The sequence below is a fragment of the Leptinotarsa decemlineata genome, unplaced genomic scaffold (assembly GCF_025532065.1).
Source record: "Leptinotarsa decemlineata unplaced genomic scaffold, Ldec_3_MD MMD2_tig00003192_RagTag_RagTag, whole genome shotgun sequence".
NCBI classification, from domain to species: domain Eukaryota; kingdom Metazoa; phylum Arthropoda; class Insecta; order Coleoptera; family Chrysomelidae; genus Leptinotarsa; species Leptinotarsa decemlineata.
Window position 1 is genome coordinate 4,394,705 of NW_027412582.1, and position 17,995 is coordinate 4,412,699.

At 32.9% G+C, this 17,995-nt stretch overlaps 1 long non-coding RNA gene across 1 annotated transcript in view; it reads right to left on the reverse strand.

The window, feature by feature from the left end:
- The window catches only part of LOC111515815 (uncharacterized), a 34,182-nt gene that overhangs the window by 13,680 nt on the left and 2,507 nt on the right, over positions 1 to 17,995 (reverse strand). The window contains exon 3 of the long non-coding RNA XR_012465996.1: positions 310 to 509. This is a non-coding gene — a long non-coding RNA (uncharacterized lncRNA). The remainder of the gene's footprint in view (positions 1 to 309; positions 510 to 17,995) is intronic.

Below are 17,995 nucleotides of genomic sequence, written 5' to 3' on the forward strand. Positions count from 1 at the left end.
CGAATTTCCGTTACGATTCCAAATGTTCAAAGCTGAGAAGAGAACAGTTTCCATGAAAATGTTTTCCTTGCCATTTAATACCGATGTGGATACGGTTTCCAAAGAGTGGATAATAGCGATTTTAAATATGTATTTTTCTCAGTAAACAACTATTTTATATTATATAATAATTTGATGATTCAATTTTAATTGTGTGTGATTTTATATACAGTAGGACGATTCATATGCAGATTTCTAATCTGAACCCGAAAATTGTTTACTAGTCTAAGAAACTGTTGCTAACAAATAATTATTGTTTTGTAATCTTACCGTTTGTTCGTCAATGTACCCCAAACAATCTCTATTCTTATGGTTATGTAACTGACTGCCGCAAGCTGCACTAAACGAGTGTTCCCAGGTGTTTCCACTCAAATTTATCCACAATCCATATCCGTAGTAGACACATCTAAAATGCCAGAACTTCTTATTGGCCTAAACATAAAACTGTCCATGCAAAATTGATTTATGGTCTGAAATTAAAAAAAAAACAGTAAAAAAGGGTCCGTATTTTCAAAACTGAAATGAAGTTATTCATGAGTCAGGATTCGCTATACTTAGATATTTTTATCGTAGAATTCAGGAGCTCAAAAATTTTCAGTAATTTGCTAATCACATACTAAATTCGACAGTCTCCCAAGAGAATAAGAAAAATTCTATCATAATCAAGAATCTTTTGGACAATCCTGAGCAGTAGAGCAGTATAATATTTAATTACTGGAGGTTCAGTTATCACTGATGCAGATGTCCAATTGGCGATAAGTAAAATAATTTTCAGGAGAATAAGGCATGAAAAACCTCAACGTTATTGGAAAATTCATCTCAGTGAAATTCCAAATGAAATGAAACAAAAGGTATTTGGAACTGAAAGAAAAAAGACTTTGGAACTAAAACAAAACTAAAAGATTCCAGAATAACCTCCACAGAAGACCTCATCCAATTTTGCATTGCAGCTCTGACACTTGCAATCTAAAAGTTTCTCCTCTTACATGCACGGACAATAGATGGTTGCTTTCAGTAGAAAGATGAAGATAGTCCTTTAGTCAAAAAGTGAGATTCTCAGACAGCTTATTCATAAATTGATGGATTAACTATGATACAATAAATTGTTGAGGTTAAATCATGAAGAATAAGAAATGAATCTTACTATTTTTCATCACTTTTATTTGTAAATAACGTTACTGCAATTTCGTCCTTTACGGACATTTTCAAACTTATACATTTAACTAAAAATGATTGACTACATTAGCCCTTATATAACATCATTGTAGGTAATAACAGAGGTACTCAACTTAATTGAATACCTAAATTTTGTTTACCTGTGACAATGTGGATGCGCTAATTTGAAAACCGGTGAGTGAACTAGATTGATTTGATCATTTAATAGGTTACACCAGCAATGCCTACGCTTATGAATTTTCAAAGATTCCAAATAATTTAGTTTCAAACCTTTCCTTGCATAGTGCAAAATTTCTGTATCGTTTAGATTCGGCAACTTGTGGTTGCATCACAGCACAGATTTTAAACAGACACAGAGATCCCAAGAAATGGTTTGAAAACTTCAAATCATCTTTACCTAGTGTGAAGGACTTTTTATGTTCAGCATACCATTTTGAGAAATTTCGACCACATTCGACTCACATAAACACTATTATACTTGGGACACTTAAACTTATAAACTGCAGATTTCTTTAATTTGTCCACTTCTTGATTTCTGATTGCTTGATCTGATGGTATATTGTATTTTTAATTTCCCTAGCTAGATTGTTAGCAGACAAAGGTAGTGAGAATGATCTGTGCAACAGAGTAGACATTACCATCCCAAGTAATTCTTTTCATCCAGACAGTCATAAATTAGCAGTTGCAATGTTGCACAAATTATTCTCGTTACCCTTGTCTGCTAACAATCTAGCTAGGGAAATCAATAAATGGGTAAAAGAACAGAGATAATTGTGGGTTTCTTCGGAAAAAACAATGTGGAAGCAGCATTCAGACCACATGCTAGGTTACCTGACTTCCTTTTCAATGCCAAAGTGGACAAGTTAGAGAAATATGGAGTTTATATGCTTAAGTGTTCGGAGTGTAATAGTGTTTATGTGGGACAATGTGGTCGAAATTTCTCAAAATGGTATGCTGAACATAAACGGTCCCTTAGACCAGGTAAAAATGATTCGACGTTTTCAGTAATGTTAGTTCAGTAATGTTAATTAAAAACATATAAAGTTTCATTTTTCATGATGATATCCTACCACATGGTAAGGGTAACATCAATTTATTTAAAGGTTAAATCATTTACTCATCTTTCATTTCTTTATATTTTGCATAACCCTAATTTTTATCATAATTTTTCTCAAATTATTTTAATGCAGAATTCTGTTTACTTTAGCTTGTTGAATTTTATGTAGTGCTAACTTCAACTGAACTTGGGATTTGCAAATGTTTTCACTTAGCAATCAGATATGTTGGGCAGTGTTGCACCATTGAATATGAAATATACAAATACAGAATTCTTCATGGGGCGTGCTTACAAAAGTTGAAAACAACTTGAATTTTCACAAATATATAGTTTTATTAGAATACATGTATATTATTTGAATGGTAGTATTTGCTGAGGAGTCAAGAACAAAACTATGTTGAATTGAAGGGGTTATATTTTTAGGAGTGATTAAATCTTTGGGAAAGAAAGTTTTTGGCTTTCTACTACTCCATCTGATACAAAAAAAAATTCTACTTTTCTACCATTCATTCAAAGTAGAACTCATGTTAATGATATCTGATTCTTATTCCACAACAAATGTTTGAAATACAAACTGAGTAGAGAAAAGTATCTTCTGTATAATTCAGTGTTCATATAAAAGTATTTGTTTCGAAAGAATTATTTTCTTTCATGTAATTCAATGTTTATATGAAAGTAGCTGTTTCAGGAGGACTTTCTTTCAGTTTGTGTCTGAAAGTTACTTCTTTGCATGATCTACACATTCATGTACAGAGTTTCAAATTGATTACTTCCTTCTTTTCTTTGGAAGATTCTCTCATCCTTTTTTTTGTATCAAATGGAGTAGTAGAAAGCCGAAAACTTTCTTTCCCAAAAAACTATGTTATTTGGGTATGCAGCAAATTATAAATCAGGGAATAGCTACAAATTATTATATAGGATAAAAATAAGATATAATAATAAAATAGGCATAACTTACTGTTAGTGGGGTTAGCAGTGTTCAAATTTGTGTTTACCAAACAGCACATGTCAGAGAAGATAAAATAAAGTTAAACAAATTTAAAAATAAAAAGTTGCACATGATATGTAAGGCTTTCTATTTACACACTAACAAATCTGAATAATGTACAGTCGAAAAAGAAACAAAGCACGTGGAACACCACGTAATTTTAATGAAAAATTAAATTTGACAGTTGTAAAATTCAAAACTATCTTCTTCTTGGTCTCAGCAACCAAGGCTATCCTGCCAGTTATTAACGAATATCATTTTCAAAACCAAATTTTGACACATTTCAAGTTCGTATGACACGATTCAGTTTTTCATCTATTTCCTAAATGATATTGATTCGAAAATTATATGAAAAATTGAACATTCAATATTTTTCATTCTGATTATGTTGGAGCGCGTGCGCATAACATATGTCGATGAATTTCTAGTTATATCTGAGGTTATGATTCTGACAAATATCGGTATTTTCAAAAGATTATATAATGTAAAATACAAATAATATTACTCATATATTTGATATATCTCCTACAGATGAATCTGTCGTTAAAATGGTTTGGTTCATCTGCACATGTTAGTACTTTGATGGAATAATATCAGAAATACCCCAGCTTATATGGTATCGAACACCCATTATACCCAATTCAAATGCTTATTTATGTTGTAACATTTAAATTGATAAGGCGTGTAAGAAAATTCATATCTGAACGCACTGTACTTGTACTAAAACATATAACAAATGACAAGTGTGAGAGAATGAAGACGAAACCGGAAAATGTTTGAAATATTGTACTATACTGTTGCAGTTTTCCATAAAAAAATAAGGGAAAATTTTACCTTATGGGATAGTCAAGAATTTTCGCGTTTTTTTCTACGTGATGGTAGGAATTCAGAACACTTTTTATTTTTTGTAGGACTCATTAGTTTTCGAGATATAGCCTGTCAAAGTTTGTATGATGTCACATTTTACCTTTTTTTATTAGGCAGTAAACGATTGCAATTCACATATTTTCAATTCAACAGATCTTTTTCCATATCATCGCACTTTTTCTATCCGTTTTCATTCACTTATTGCCAAGTTTCTTGAAATTAGATTGAAATTCCATAATTTGTCACACGCTAACTCAACCTAACCTAAACCGACCTAACCTAACTCAGTGTAACCTTAGTTTAGAATTTTAAAAAACTATGTATCCTCAGCATCTAACCTGACCTCCAAATTCTAAAAGGAACGTGTTTTCGAATATTTACTTTTGTAAAAACTATGTTTCCTCAACATCTAACCTGACCTCCGAATTCTAAAAGGAACGTGTTTTCGAATATTTACTTTTGTAAAAACTATGTTTCCTCAACATCCAACCTGACCTCTGAATTCTAAAAGGATCGTATTTTCGAATAGTGAAACTTATGCAATTTATAAAAAGTGATTTGTGTGCAACCACCGACATAACCTATAAGGTTATGGAAATATCATAGAGCTCGAAAAGTGAGTGCCCCACAATTTGAACAATTGACAAAAATTGTCACCTTTCGAGTCTGTTCTTCTTTGATTTTGCCCAACCAAAACGATCAAATTTTCAATCTGATCGTCACGTGTGGATCCTCTACAACAGGAGACGTTCAGGACAATGGTTGGATACTGACGAGCCACCCAAGAACTTCCCAAAGGCAAAAACCCACCAAAAACGATCATGGTTATTGCATGGTGGTCAGCGGCCGATGTGATTCACTATAACTTTCTGCAAACGGTTCAAACCAACACATCAGTCTCGCTGTGAGGAAATCGACGAAATGTACCGAAAATTGGCCAGCAGCAGCCGGCCCTGGTCAACAGAAGAGTTCCGATGCCGCTCCACGACAACGCACGTCTTCTCGAAAATTAAACGAATTGAGCGTCGATCTTCCGTCCATCCACCATAGTTCCCAGACCTCTCTCCAACCGACTACCAGTTTTTCAACCTTCACCATTCAGGACCAAGCAAAAATGGCCTTCCTTGACTTCATCGAATTCCGAGCACGCAATTTTTATGCTGACGAAATTAATCGACTTGCTTTACGTTGGCAAAAGTGCACTGATTCAAATGACACTCATTTCAATTGAATTGAATAACTATCAACTGACTTTTTACAATTCAAAGTAGATATATAAAAACAAACAAAACTTTTGAAAAAACCTTAGATTATAATAATGACATTGATTTCTCAGATGTAAAAAACCCTAGTCTTTGAAATATAGTTATCTGATTTTATGTTGATATCTGTGAAAGAAAATAAAATTGAACACATTTCTTTAAATCACTGAAATTCATTAAAAAATCACATGTTTCAAATACCAATTTAAATCAAAATGATTTAATTGTGCTAACCCTGTACTACAATAATATCTACTCACCAATATAAAGATAAGAAAGGATTTGAAACATATTTATACGTACGAAGTTTGATAAACGAATCCCCGAAATACCACAAATCCCATTAATTTTTTTTGAAACACTGCCAACAAAACCAATGAAATAGTCCCCCATCATTCACTTCTCATAATGAAAACTCCTTTTTCGCTTGACAGAGAAACATTAAAGTTGAAGATAATAAAGACCAAACACACAAATAAGAGAAATCAGGAGTATATAAGTTAAAGTGCGGAACTTGTCCTAAGGTATATATTCGTCAAACTTGCAGAACATTTAGGAATCGTATCCAGGAACATCATATGAGCTAAATGAATAAGAAAAAGTTCAACATATTCCATTCAACTTTTAGAAGAAAATCATATCTTTTTTTAGGATCGAAATTTTATACATAGAAAATGAAAGTTTAATGCTGAATCATTTGGAAGAAATGGAAATTTTTATTCTTAAAAATTCAAACATTCCAATGAATGACCCACTGGATTTATATAGATCATTATTGAACTTGTTTTCTTAAAAACCGATGAAGTGTTAAGATTGATATAGAATTGATGTAATATGCTTTAGGTTAGGTAATCATAATTGGTTGTAGTTGTTTTAGGTTGTAGATGTTTTAGGTTATTTGATCGAGTGAGTACCTAAGTAGGTATTCTCAATTGTGATTACGTAAAGTAAGAAAGAATGAACTTATAAAACTTAATTCACTAAAAAAAAACTGCATTGGCTAAATATGTGATATATTTTTTAAATAAAGTTTGTGGAGATCAAATCGTAAAGTGTGGTTTATGAAAAAAGCGATAAGCGAGTTTTCATCATAAGAAATGAGTGACTGAAATAGTCAATTTGTTTACTTTCGGATGCTCGTAGTTCCAAAAGCAGACTGAAACGCTGTGTTTTGACTTCTGATATTATGCCAACAAAAATACATGAGTCCCATAATTTTTTTTACAAGTGAAACTTGTGATTTCAAAGTTTTCCATAATGTAAGAAGACATAAAGGATACAATATTATTTTTAACATATAGTTAGTGGACATACTTGAAGACTGGTTGATATTCGAATTATTTTAAAGAAAAATTCTTTCAGACCGATCTCAACCTACACTGTACGTTAATGAACAGCCACCTATCAGAAAACAACTACTCCCCTGGCTAATACCACGAAGGGCGTTGGATTATATCCGACAGGTGTCAGTGCAGCTGTTGGACTATTATTTTGTCGAATAGAACATTTTGAGTAAAGCAACTTTTGTTAATTTGAAAAAAATGGATAGGAATAAATATCCGTTGTTAATAAAGCATTCCTTTTTGGCGATAAAAATACTGTTGAAGCCAAGGTCCAGCTTGATAACCATTATTCGGACTTTGCACCAGGATAATCAACTACCGAGAAGTGGTGTGAATGAATGAATTTTTATTGAATTGGAAACTTATTCTAATATACATACACTTAAAAAAAATAACAAAAGATATTTTTAACATGTACATAGAAAGAAACGAGGTGAAATGAACACCAAGGATGATGCACCCAGTGGACGCCCCAAAGAAACTGAACAAAAAAGTCTACAAAATAATTCTGGATAACTTCAAAATGTAGTTGATCAAGATAGCTGATGCTCCAAAGATATCAATTGACTAAAAACAACAACGAATTGATAAATCTGAGCATTTTTTGAAACTGTTCAATCAATCAAAAATGTACTTTATTGTCAAAGAAAACAATTCTTATTAACAAAGCTTAAATAAATAAAAACCCGTCAATTCACAGTAACGATGGAACAATATAGATTCTAACGCTGCATGTAGATAGGACATAAGATTCTACAAAGCAGTTAAGAATTGATTTACATGTATAGATAAAATAAATAAATCAGTTGGTTCGACCCCTAGGGTTCAGGTACTCAAAATCTGTCTTTAAGATATTCTTCCAAGCTATATGCTTTCGTGAGTAAAAGTTCCTTCACACGTTTTCGGAATGTTTTTGACTCTATTAGACTTTTCATTTCAAATGGTACATGATTGAATATCTTCCAACTCTCAAATATTAAGGAATTTTTTGTTAATGTTGAAGTTGGCTTTGACAGAGATATATTGGCATTTTGCTGGGTGTTATATATTCTTACGGAAGGAAAAGTATTTTTTCTCATTTGAATTAGATATACTGTTCCTAGAATGAAGATGCAGTATATTGTTAAAATTCTACCCTTTATGAAGAGTAGTCTACAGTGGTCCAAACACTTGGCTATACATATATATCTTATTGCCCTTTTTTGTTGAACAAATACTGGTTGCATCAACTGCTTGCTACATGAATCCCAGAAAGCGATACCATACCTCAGATGTGACTCGGCTAATGAAAAGTAAGAACATTTTAGCAACCTTTTTTTTTAAAGCTTCTCTATCACTTTTGACAAAGTAGATATTAGTAAAATAGGACGAAAATTGGATGACTCATTCAGTTCACCACCCTTGTGAATTGGAATCACTACAGCAGTTTTCATTACATCCGGAAATACACCAATTGAAAAAGATACATTAATTGATTCTGCCAGTGCAAAAAGGGCATGATCTGGCAGTTTTTCTAATAAATTTACTGATATATCATCGATTCCATGCGTTTTTTTATTTTTCAGTTCCCTAAATGTTTCCTCAAGTTCATCAATATTTGTATAACCTAAAATGAATTCTTCTGAAATCATTACTTTACTCAGGTAGTCTAAAGGGTTTTTTTGTATAGATATGTTGAGTTTAGGTTTTTCTGCTATTGTACAGTAATACATATTGAGGCTATCAGGGTTGATGTCAATTTGCACTGGAAGCTTGTTTGTTTTGCCTCTCAGATCATTGAAAATAGCCCAATAGCCCACATCTTATAATTCTTCTATAGAATTTTCAGTACTCATTGAAAAAGCTGTGGAAGAAATCACTTGTAGTGTATTTTCTAATCATGTGTAGGGCCCTCATATTACTTGAAGAGGTTCTGATTCCATTGGTTATCCAAAGCTTTTTTAATTTACTTTTGATTTTTTGCATAGGAAAACACTGTACGAAGACATCAGTCAAAATATCGTGAAATACACTCAGGGGTTCAACAGAGTTCAAAGCACCAAGCCAGTTAACTCCATTGGCATTGAGTTGGAACTTGGAGAAGTTTATTTGAAAGCCTGCCATACCTCTGCCTCTCACCATTCCCCTTTTTTATATTCTAGAGAAAAATGTGTGACAACAGCTTCACAATCCGAAAGTGACACAGGGATAACGTCAGATTGAGTACCCTCTTCATTAAAATTAAGGCAAACATAATCTCTAGGAGTAGCAGATTGTCTTACATGCATTGTCAGATTGAAAGAACTCAATAAGAGTTTCAAAGATTGATTGATTGTATCTTCCTCTGTAAAGTTCATATTAAAGTCGCCCGCTACTACTATTTTAGAATTTACAGATGAATTTGTGAAAATAATCTACAGATTTCTGAGGAAAATATTGACCTTAGAATTTGGAGATCTGTATAAGCAAAGAATGTAAAAATTACATTCTTTATTATGTACCAAGGAGAATTGAAATTCTTGCTATGTAAGAAGAGTATCATATTTCGAAATACTTTCCATAACAAATGCATCTGCAAAATGTTTATTTATAAGGATCATAGTGCCTCCACTATATTTGTTTCTGCATAATTCTGCAGCTATAATGTAATCATCCAAATATCAGTTTCTTTGATAGTTAAGCCAATGCTCTGTTAAAATATATATATATATATATATATATATATATATATATATATATATATATATATATATATATATATATATATATATATTTATATATATAAATTCTCGATAGCAATAAAGTGATCTGCTGTAATACTGAAACCAAAAGTGACAACATAACAAATCGTGAAGAAATATTACAATTAGAAAAGAATATGCTGAAAAGATTGTTATACGAATTAGAAGATAAAAATAACATTCTAAAGGAAAATAACAATCTCTTGCTGCAAAAAATTAAAACTGTGGAACAAAAATACATCGCAGAACCAAACCTGGAGAAAAAACCAACTGCCCAAGAAAAAAAAATATAAAAACAAAAAACATACTTATTCGAATATCCTAGGAACAGGTGCGTCTACCAGTAATACCAATGGTAAAATTAAAACAGCGTTGCCAAACAACACGACTAAAACCAATAGTGCCAACTTCCAAAATGAGAACCACGAGGAAAGGAACCAAGTTAGTAATATTGTAAACAATTCTCAAAGTGAGAATGATGCGGATTGTAGAAAGTGCAGCTTCAGAAATCCGGGGAGAAATAAATATGTAAGAACTGAAGACCTCACTAGAAGTGAAATTGACTATACAATACAACATCAGAGGAATAATATAAAGAAAAGGTTAGGTACCGCAAACAGCACAAGAGAAGAAAGAGAAATTGGGTTTTCAGGAGGTGACCGGAAAATATGGCTCTATATTTACAGGGTAAATAGACATGTCACCACTGACATGATAAATAGCTACCTAAAACTGAAAGAACCACTCCAAAATGAACCTATCACAGTGAAAGAAATTGTATCAGAAGTTGGCAGGCTGAAACGATTTGTAGTCACTGCACCGTTGGAATACAAAAATATCATGTATGAACCCAGTTTTTGGTCCAGTCAAGTAGGTATCAAAAGATTTGACTTTAAGAAACACCCAGAAGTCCTGGACGATGGAGGGAATTTTCAGTAAACTCACAACAAAAATGTACCACTGACCTGAATAAGGAATGTAAGGGTAGGGGTAAAATCAGGATGATGCATCTGAATGTAAGGAGCCTCAAGTGCAAGGTACCTGAAATTGAAGTTCTACTAATGGAGCAATGTCCAGATATTTTTTGTGTATCAGAGCACTGGTGCAGGGAGAGTGAAATAGAACAAATCAATGTGGACAACTATATACATGTGAGCAGCTACTATCGAAAGGATAATCGAGGTGGTGGAACAGCCATATATGTTAGTCAGGGATATCAACTAAATGAGGCTTTATGCCTGCAAAACCAAGTTGAGAAACATTTTTAATGTGCAACTTCTACATTCAATATTTTTAAATCTGTATGTATTTTAGTATGTATTTACAGGTCACCAACTGGTAGTATTGATGTCTTTATAGAGAAACTGTCTGAACTTTTGGACTTTTATAGAAGCCGAGGGAAATATATGATATTACATGGAGATTTCAATATGAATTTTGGAAAACCAACTGGGGACACATTAACACTCTTGCAGCTATTTTCTACCTATTGTCTGAATCCTCATGTATATGATACAAGACCAAATAGTTCATCAGAGGGTACGCAAACTGACAATATTTTCAGTAACACCTGATTTTTGTTTAAATTGTTTTGTAAATCAATCAACTGTCTCAGATCACTACAGTCAAATATTAGATATAGAATATGACGTTGAGCCTCAAAATCACATTGCGAAGAAACGGTTCTATAGTGAAAGTAATATTGTATAGTTTGTAAATTCATTAAACTTAGAAACCTGGGAAATGGTGTATGGCTCATTAGAGGTGAATTGTAAATATAAAAACTTTTATGATATTCTCTACTACAAATTTGACCTTGCTTTTCCTGAAAAACAAATTAAAGTCAAAACAAATGTTACTAACTGGGCTACGTCTAAAATAAAAAGATACTCCAAATATATTGGTGATCTGCATAGCTTATATAAAGAAACGTAATGTCAAGCATTACTCATCAGATATAAACAGGAAAGGAAGGCATACAGAAAATATCAAATCACAAAAAAGCGGTAAATGATAGTCAAATTTCTGCCTCGAAAAACAAATCTAAAACACTATGGAGTATTTTCAATCAAACCAAAAACAAAAACAGACATACAACTGTAGTCTTGGAAGATGAAAATGATCAGTACGTTACAAATGCTAGGGAAACAGCAGATCGTTTCAATAGATTTTTCACCCAGTTCAGCAATGAATATGAGGTAGAAAATGATAACATAGCATACAACAAAACTACAATATTTCTCAGACCGGTGGATTGTCCAGAAATAGTCAATCTATTGAATGATATGCAACCGAAATACTCATGCGGTGTGGATAGCATACCACCAGCAATATTGAAAAAAATTTCAGAGTATATATGTGAACCCTTGGTGAACATAATCAATGAAAGCCTATCAACTGGTACTTACCCAGATGATCTTAAAATAGCTAAAGTAGTTCCAGTCTACAAGAAAGGTTGCAAGAACAACATTAATAACTACCGACCAATATCATTACTTGCATCACCTGGTAAGATATTTGAACGCGTAATTTATAATAGGCTCATCTCATTTATAAACAATAATATTCTAAACTCCCACCAATTTGGTTTCAGACAAGGAATGTCCACCGAACTGGCGATATTTAATGCGGTAAAACAAATAACAGAATACTGATAGCAAAAAAACCTCTGTCGGCTTGTACTATGACCTCTCAAAGGCCTTTGATATGGTAAACCACGAAAAACTCCTAAATAAGCTGGAAAAGTATGGTATAAGGGGTGTGGGTTATGAACTCATTAGATCATACCTATCAAATAGATCCCAAGTTGTTAGCATAATGAACGCAGAGAACCATTATATATCTAATAGAATTATGATTAGGCAGGGTGTACCTCAGGGCTCTACCCTTGGACCAATACTCTCCCTTCTATATGTGAACAAGTTACCCAAAGCCTTGAATCTTGGTAGTGTATACCAGTTCGCATATGACACATCAGTCATCACTGGAACAAATGCATTAGAACTCTCAACCAAAGCTTCAGCCATGTCAAATAGTATAGTCAAATGGTCAGAGGCAAATATGCTTAAATTAAATATTACCAAAACAGGACTATTAATTTTTAACAAATTAATAAACTGCGAGAAATCTCTATATGTAAAACTCCTAAATAGGTCTATTCCAATATCGGATCACACTAAATTCTTAGGTGTCACGATGGATGCAACCCTCAGTTGGCAAACCCATATAAATTTATTGAACAGATTAAGCTCCATTTGTGGTGTGATACGATACATAAGGGATCAAGTCTCTGTTTGTAGCCTGAGAACATATTACTATGCACATGTGCAGTCATTGATTTCATATGGTATTATATTTTGGGGTTCTTCAGTATACTCACAAAAATATTTGTTACTCAAAAAAGAATCCTGAGATGTATCCTAAATCTAGATCAAAGAAGCTCTTGTAAAGAGTTCTTCTGTAAACTTGATATTTTGACAGTCGTTGTACTTCTTGGGTCTTGTCTTCGTTTCGTAAAAAAATATCCATACATGTTTCCCAGAAATAGTTGTCAATATTCGAATAATATGCATATTAACACCAGGCAATGTAACGAACTAGCTATTCCCAGTAATAACTCAACATATTATGAGAAAGGAGCTTACTATCAGGCAATAAAAGCATATAGTTCTCTACCGAAGGAACTTAAAAATATCAGTCTTCAAGAAGTTTAGAAGTTCAGTCATTTTCTTACTTGAGACATAAATGCTACTATTCGTATAACTGCTGGCTAATTTGAAATTTGTTAAGAAAATCATTAATAAAAATAGTATGTAAATATTGTTTATCATGAATATTTTTGAAAAACTCTTTAATTTATATAATTTTCAACTGTAATTTGTCGATGATGATACATTAAAATCTGTTAATTTTAAAATTGGTAATCCCAGGGTAAATGAGAATTAACTTCTCGAAAGTTTAACTTTTGCTGTGTCCACTTATAGATCGTATTGCAATAAAATTATTATTATTATTATTAAATATAAAATTGTGATATTTCACACTTTTCGCCAAAAACAATAATTCATCAGTCTTAGTTCTAAGTGATTGGATATTCAATAAAATCATAGATAGCTTGTTTTCATCATGGGTCAGTTCAATATGTGTTAAGTTGCTCTCCAAAAAAGACCGCTCTTCTTCAGAACATACATTTTTTTGGGAGCCAGTTTCTCCGCCATTTTCAAAGCAATTTGCTTGTTGGTCGATGTCAATATTAGTAATGATCTTAAAGACAATGTGTCTTTTCGGTTTTGAGATAAAGTTATTCACCATTTCCAGTATACTGAATTTACTACCCTTTTTTCGTCCATCTATTAAAAATTCAAGAGACCTATTGAAGTTATTTTTTTTGAAGAATTTTATTTTATTTTTTAACACAATTATCAATTTTCAGATATGATTAGTGTTAGATATTCAGTGTATTTGTAACACACCTGTTCTCTGAACGCACCTTGTCACTTGTCAGAAAGCAAGCGTGGACACTTGTCACATTGTGTCGATGAGTTGGCTGGTGCTTCCGTTTATTGTATGACACGTTGTCACGTCGGTATTACAGAAATAAAGTAAAAACTGTAAAAGTCGTTTATTTCAAAGTCCAACCTAGTCAAGGATATAACATTAATTGGCGACGAGCCGGAGATCGAATCTATACACATATATAAAAGTGTAAAAGTTTAGTTGAAACCGAAATGTCCTTAATCGGCAACATAGAACAGTTCAATGCAAGGGAAGGTGAAATATCTTCATACCTAGAAAGGTTGGAGCAACTATTTAATTGTAATGAAATCGCCAATGCAGAGAAAAAAGTTGCACTATTATTAACATTAATAGGAGGTGAAGCCTATGGAGTTCTCAGGGATTTGTTAGCACCAACCTTACCTAGTCAAAAGTCATATGATGAATTAGTAGCAGAGTTAAAAAAACATTATAGTCCTAAAAGGTTGGTTATAGCTGAAACGTATAAGTTCCACAGTGCTCATCAAGAACAGCAAGAAGACATAAAAGGTTTTGTTGCCAGGCTTAAAAATCTTGCTAAATTCTGTGAGTTTGGTGAATTTCTGAACGATTCGCTCAGAGACAGACTAGTTTGTGGCCTTAAGTCAGAAAATATCAAAAGGAGGCTTTTAACCGAAGAAAACCTCACACTGGAAAAAGCATATACCACTGCCACTGGAATGGAATTAGCAGAAGGACAGTTAAAAGTCATGGGCCCTGAAAGTGAACAGATTAATAAGGTATTCAACAAGTCACACCAAAAAAAATCCATGTTTGTTAAGTCCAAAGTAAGTTTAAACCCAACACATCAACGAAATCGTCAAGCAAATGGACCACTGTACAACAACAAACAAAAATGTAGAAGATGTAACCGCACACACTATGACAATAGTAAATGTCCTGCAGTAACCTGGAAATGTTTTGCTTGTGAGCAGGTAGGCCATACAGCAAAATCTGCTATGTGCAAAGGAAAAATTAATGATTTAGAAGAGGTAAATCATTATCAAGAAAGTGAAGAGTCCGATGACAGCTTCGAATTGGGTTTGTTAGGTGAAAGTGTGGGTGAGTGTACCATTGAGTCTTTAAAAAAAAGTCTTAGTCAAATGTTGAAAGTAAAGCTTCGTATAGATAACCAACATGTAGTTATGGAAGTAGATTCAGGTGCAGTACGCTCTGTAATTCATGATCATGATTTTCGAAAATTATTCCCTAATTTAGTATTAGAGTCTGTTGATTACAAATTACGAGTTCTTACAGGACAAAAAGTGAACATTTTAGGTCAGATAGATGTAAATGTTGGTTATTTAAATAAAATGTATACCTTGCCATTAGTTGTCTTAGAATCTAATTCATATTTCACACCCTTATTAGGGCGTAACTGGTTAAATGTATTGAATATCAAATGGAAGGAAAATGTTTTAGATAGTAGTGTTATTGTTTGTAATGATAGTTCTTTGAATTCAGTTTCTAGTATAGTTCCTAATATTGTAAATGATGTATGTAATGATGTCAGACTTGAACTCATTTCCAATATAAAAAGAAACTTCTCAGACTTGTTTGAGTATAAGAAAAATTCATTTATCAAACATTTTAAAGCAGAGTTCAAAGTGAAAGAGGGAGCTAAACCTATATTTCACAGGGCATATGAAATGCCTTTTGCCCTCAAACCAAAAGTAGAAAAAGAACTTAAAGATATGGTAAAATCAGGGGTTTTAGTGAAACTATCACATAGTAATTGGGCAAGTCCTATAGTTGTAGTCCCCAAGAAAAGTTCAGGTGAAATCCGCATATGTGTAGATTTTAAAAAGACAGTTAACCAAGCAGTAGATGCTGATCATTGTGTGTTACCATTGCCTTCTGATATTTTTGCTAGCCTTAGTGGTAGCAAGTATTTTACAGTATTAGACTTGAAATTAGCTTATCAACAACTCCAAATAAGTGAACCCTCTAAGGATCTTTTCACAATAAATACCCATATTGGGTTATATAGGTACAATTGCTTGACATATGGAATAAGTTCAGCACCAGGAATATTTCAGTGTATCATGGATGCTATTTTGTCAGGCCTGACAAAAACAAAATGTTACCTTGATGACATTTTGGTACATGGCCAGACTATACAAGAGTGTTACCAAAACGTACAGAATGTTTTAAGTCGCTTGAGAAAATTTAACGTTAAAGTCAATCAAAGTAAATGCAAATTTTTTGAACGGTCAGTTGAGTTTTTAGGGTACACCATAGATTCAGTAGGTATCCACCCGAGTGGTGAAAAAATTGAATGTATAAAAGGAGCACCATCACCTAAAAATATAACACAATTGAAATCCTATTTAGGTTTAGTTAACTTCTATGGAAAATTTGTGCACATGCTATCTACTAAACTTAAGCCATTGTATGATCTATGTAAAACCAATTCCAATTTTATTTGGTCTGATGTATGTGAGGAAACATTTCAAAAAAGCAAAAAACTCATCACGTCAGATGATGTCTTAACGCATTTTGACCCAAGTAAACCCATTTTTATGACATGTGATGCAAGAGGGTATGGAGTAGGTGCTGTTTTGAGTCATAAAATAAATGGCGACGATAAACCTATTTTATTTGCTTCGAGTACATTATCGGTCTCAGAGCAAAAATACTCCAACTTGGAAAAAGAAAGTTTAGCAATTATGTTTGGAGTAAAAAAATTCCACAAATATATTTTTGGACGTAAGTTCACAATTGTTAGTGACCATCAACCATTACAGTTTATATTTGGAAAAAATAAAAATATTCCTGTAACGGCTGCTGCAAGAATCACCAGATGGGCAATAACCTTATCAGGGTACCAGTATGATATTATTCATAAAAAGGGAAGTCAAATTCCAAATGCAGATGGTTTGTCCAGGTTACCCATGAAGAGTGGAACTGAGATATCAGATTCTCTATTTTCATTTAATTTGTGTAATAACATTCCTTTGAATTCAAATGTTATTGCAGCAGAAACAAGAAAAGACGTTGTATTATCTAAGGCAATGGATTTAACACTTAGCGGTTGGCCAAATTCTCTTGAAGATGATAGTTTAAAACCATTTTTTAAGAGAAAATTAGAATTAACTGTAGAAAAGGGATGTTTGTTAGTAGGGAACAAAGTTGTTATACCCAAACAACTCCATAATGATGTACTAAATCTTTTTCATGAGCAACATATTGGCATAGTCAAGACTAAGATGCTCATGAGATCCTATTGCTGGTGGCCCAAAATAAATGACGCTATTGAAAAATATATCAGTTGTTGCGATATATGTCAAGCAACCCAAAACTTTTCAGATAATAGTGTGTTGCTACCCTGGCCAAGTGCACCTAATAACTTTTACCGAGTAAACATTGACTTTTTCCACAAATATAATCATACATTTTTAATATTGGTTGACAATAGGTCAAAATGGTTGGAAGTCAAACTAATGAATGAGGGCACGAATGCCAAAGAAACAATCTTGAAGCTAAAACAGATTTTTTCAGTGTTTGGCTCACCAGTGGAGATAGTATCGGATAATGGTCCACCATTTAATTCATCAGAATTTAATGCATTCTGCCAATGCAACAGTATTAAATTAGTCAAAGCTCCACCCTACCATCCACAAAGTAATGGCATCGCTGAGAGATCGGTGCAAACAGTAAAAAAAGGACTGGAAAAAGCTTTTTTTAATGAAAAAGGAAAAGAATTGAGTAAAAACTCTATATTAAACCGTCTTGAAGACTTTCTATTTATACACAGAATTACTCCTTCACGTGCTACTGGGATATCACCTGCAGAATGTTTATTCAAAACCCGCCCGCGAACAAGATTTGATTTACTGAAACCTTGTTTTAACAAACCAATTGAGTTCAAGTCTGATATCCAAAAGCTCAAAATCTATAATACCAATGATCTTGTATTTGTTAAAAACAAACAAAGTAAACTGTGGCAAAAAGGAAAAATTGTAAGGGTCATGAGCCCCTCTACTTACCTAGTGCAAATAGATGATAGT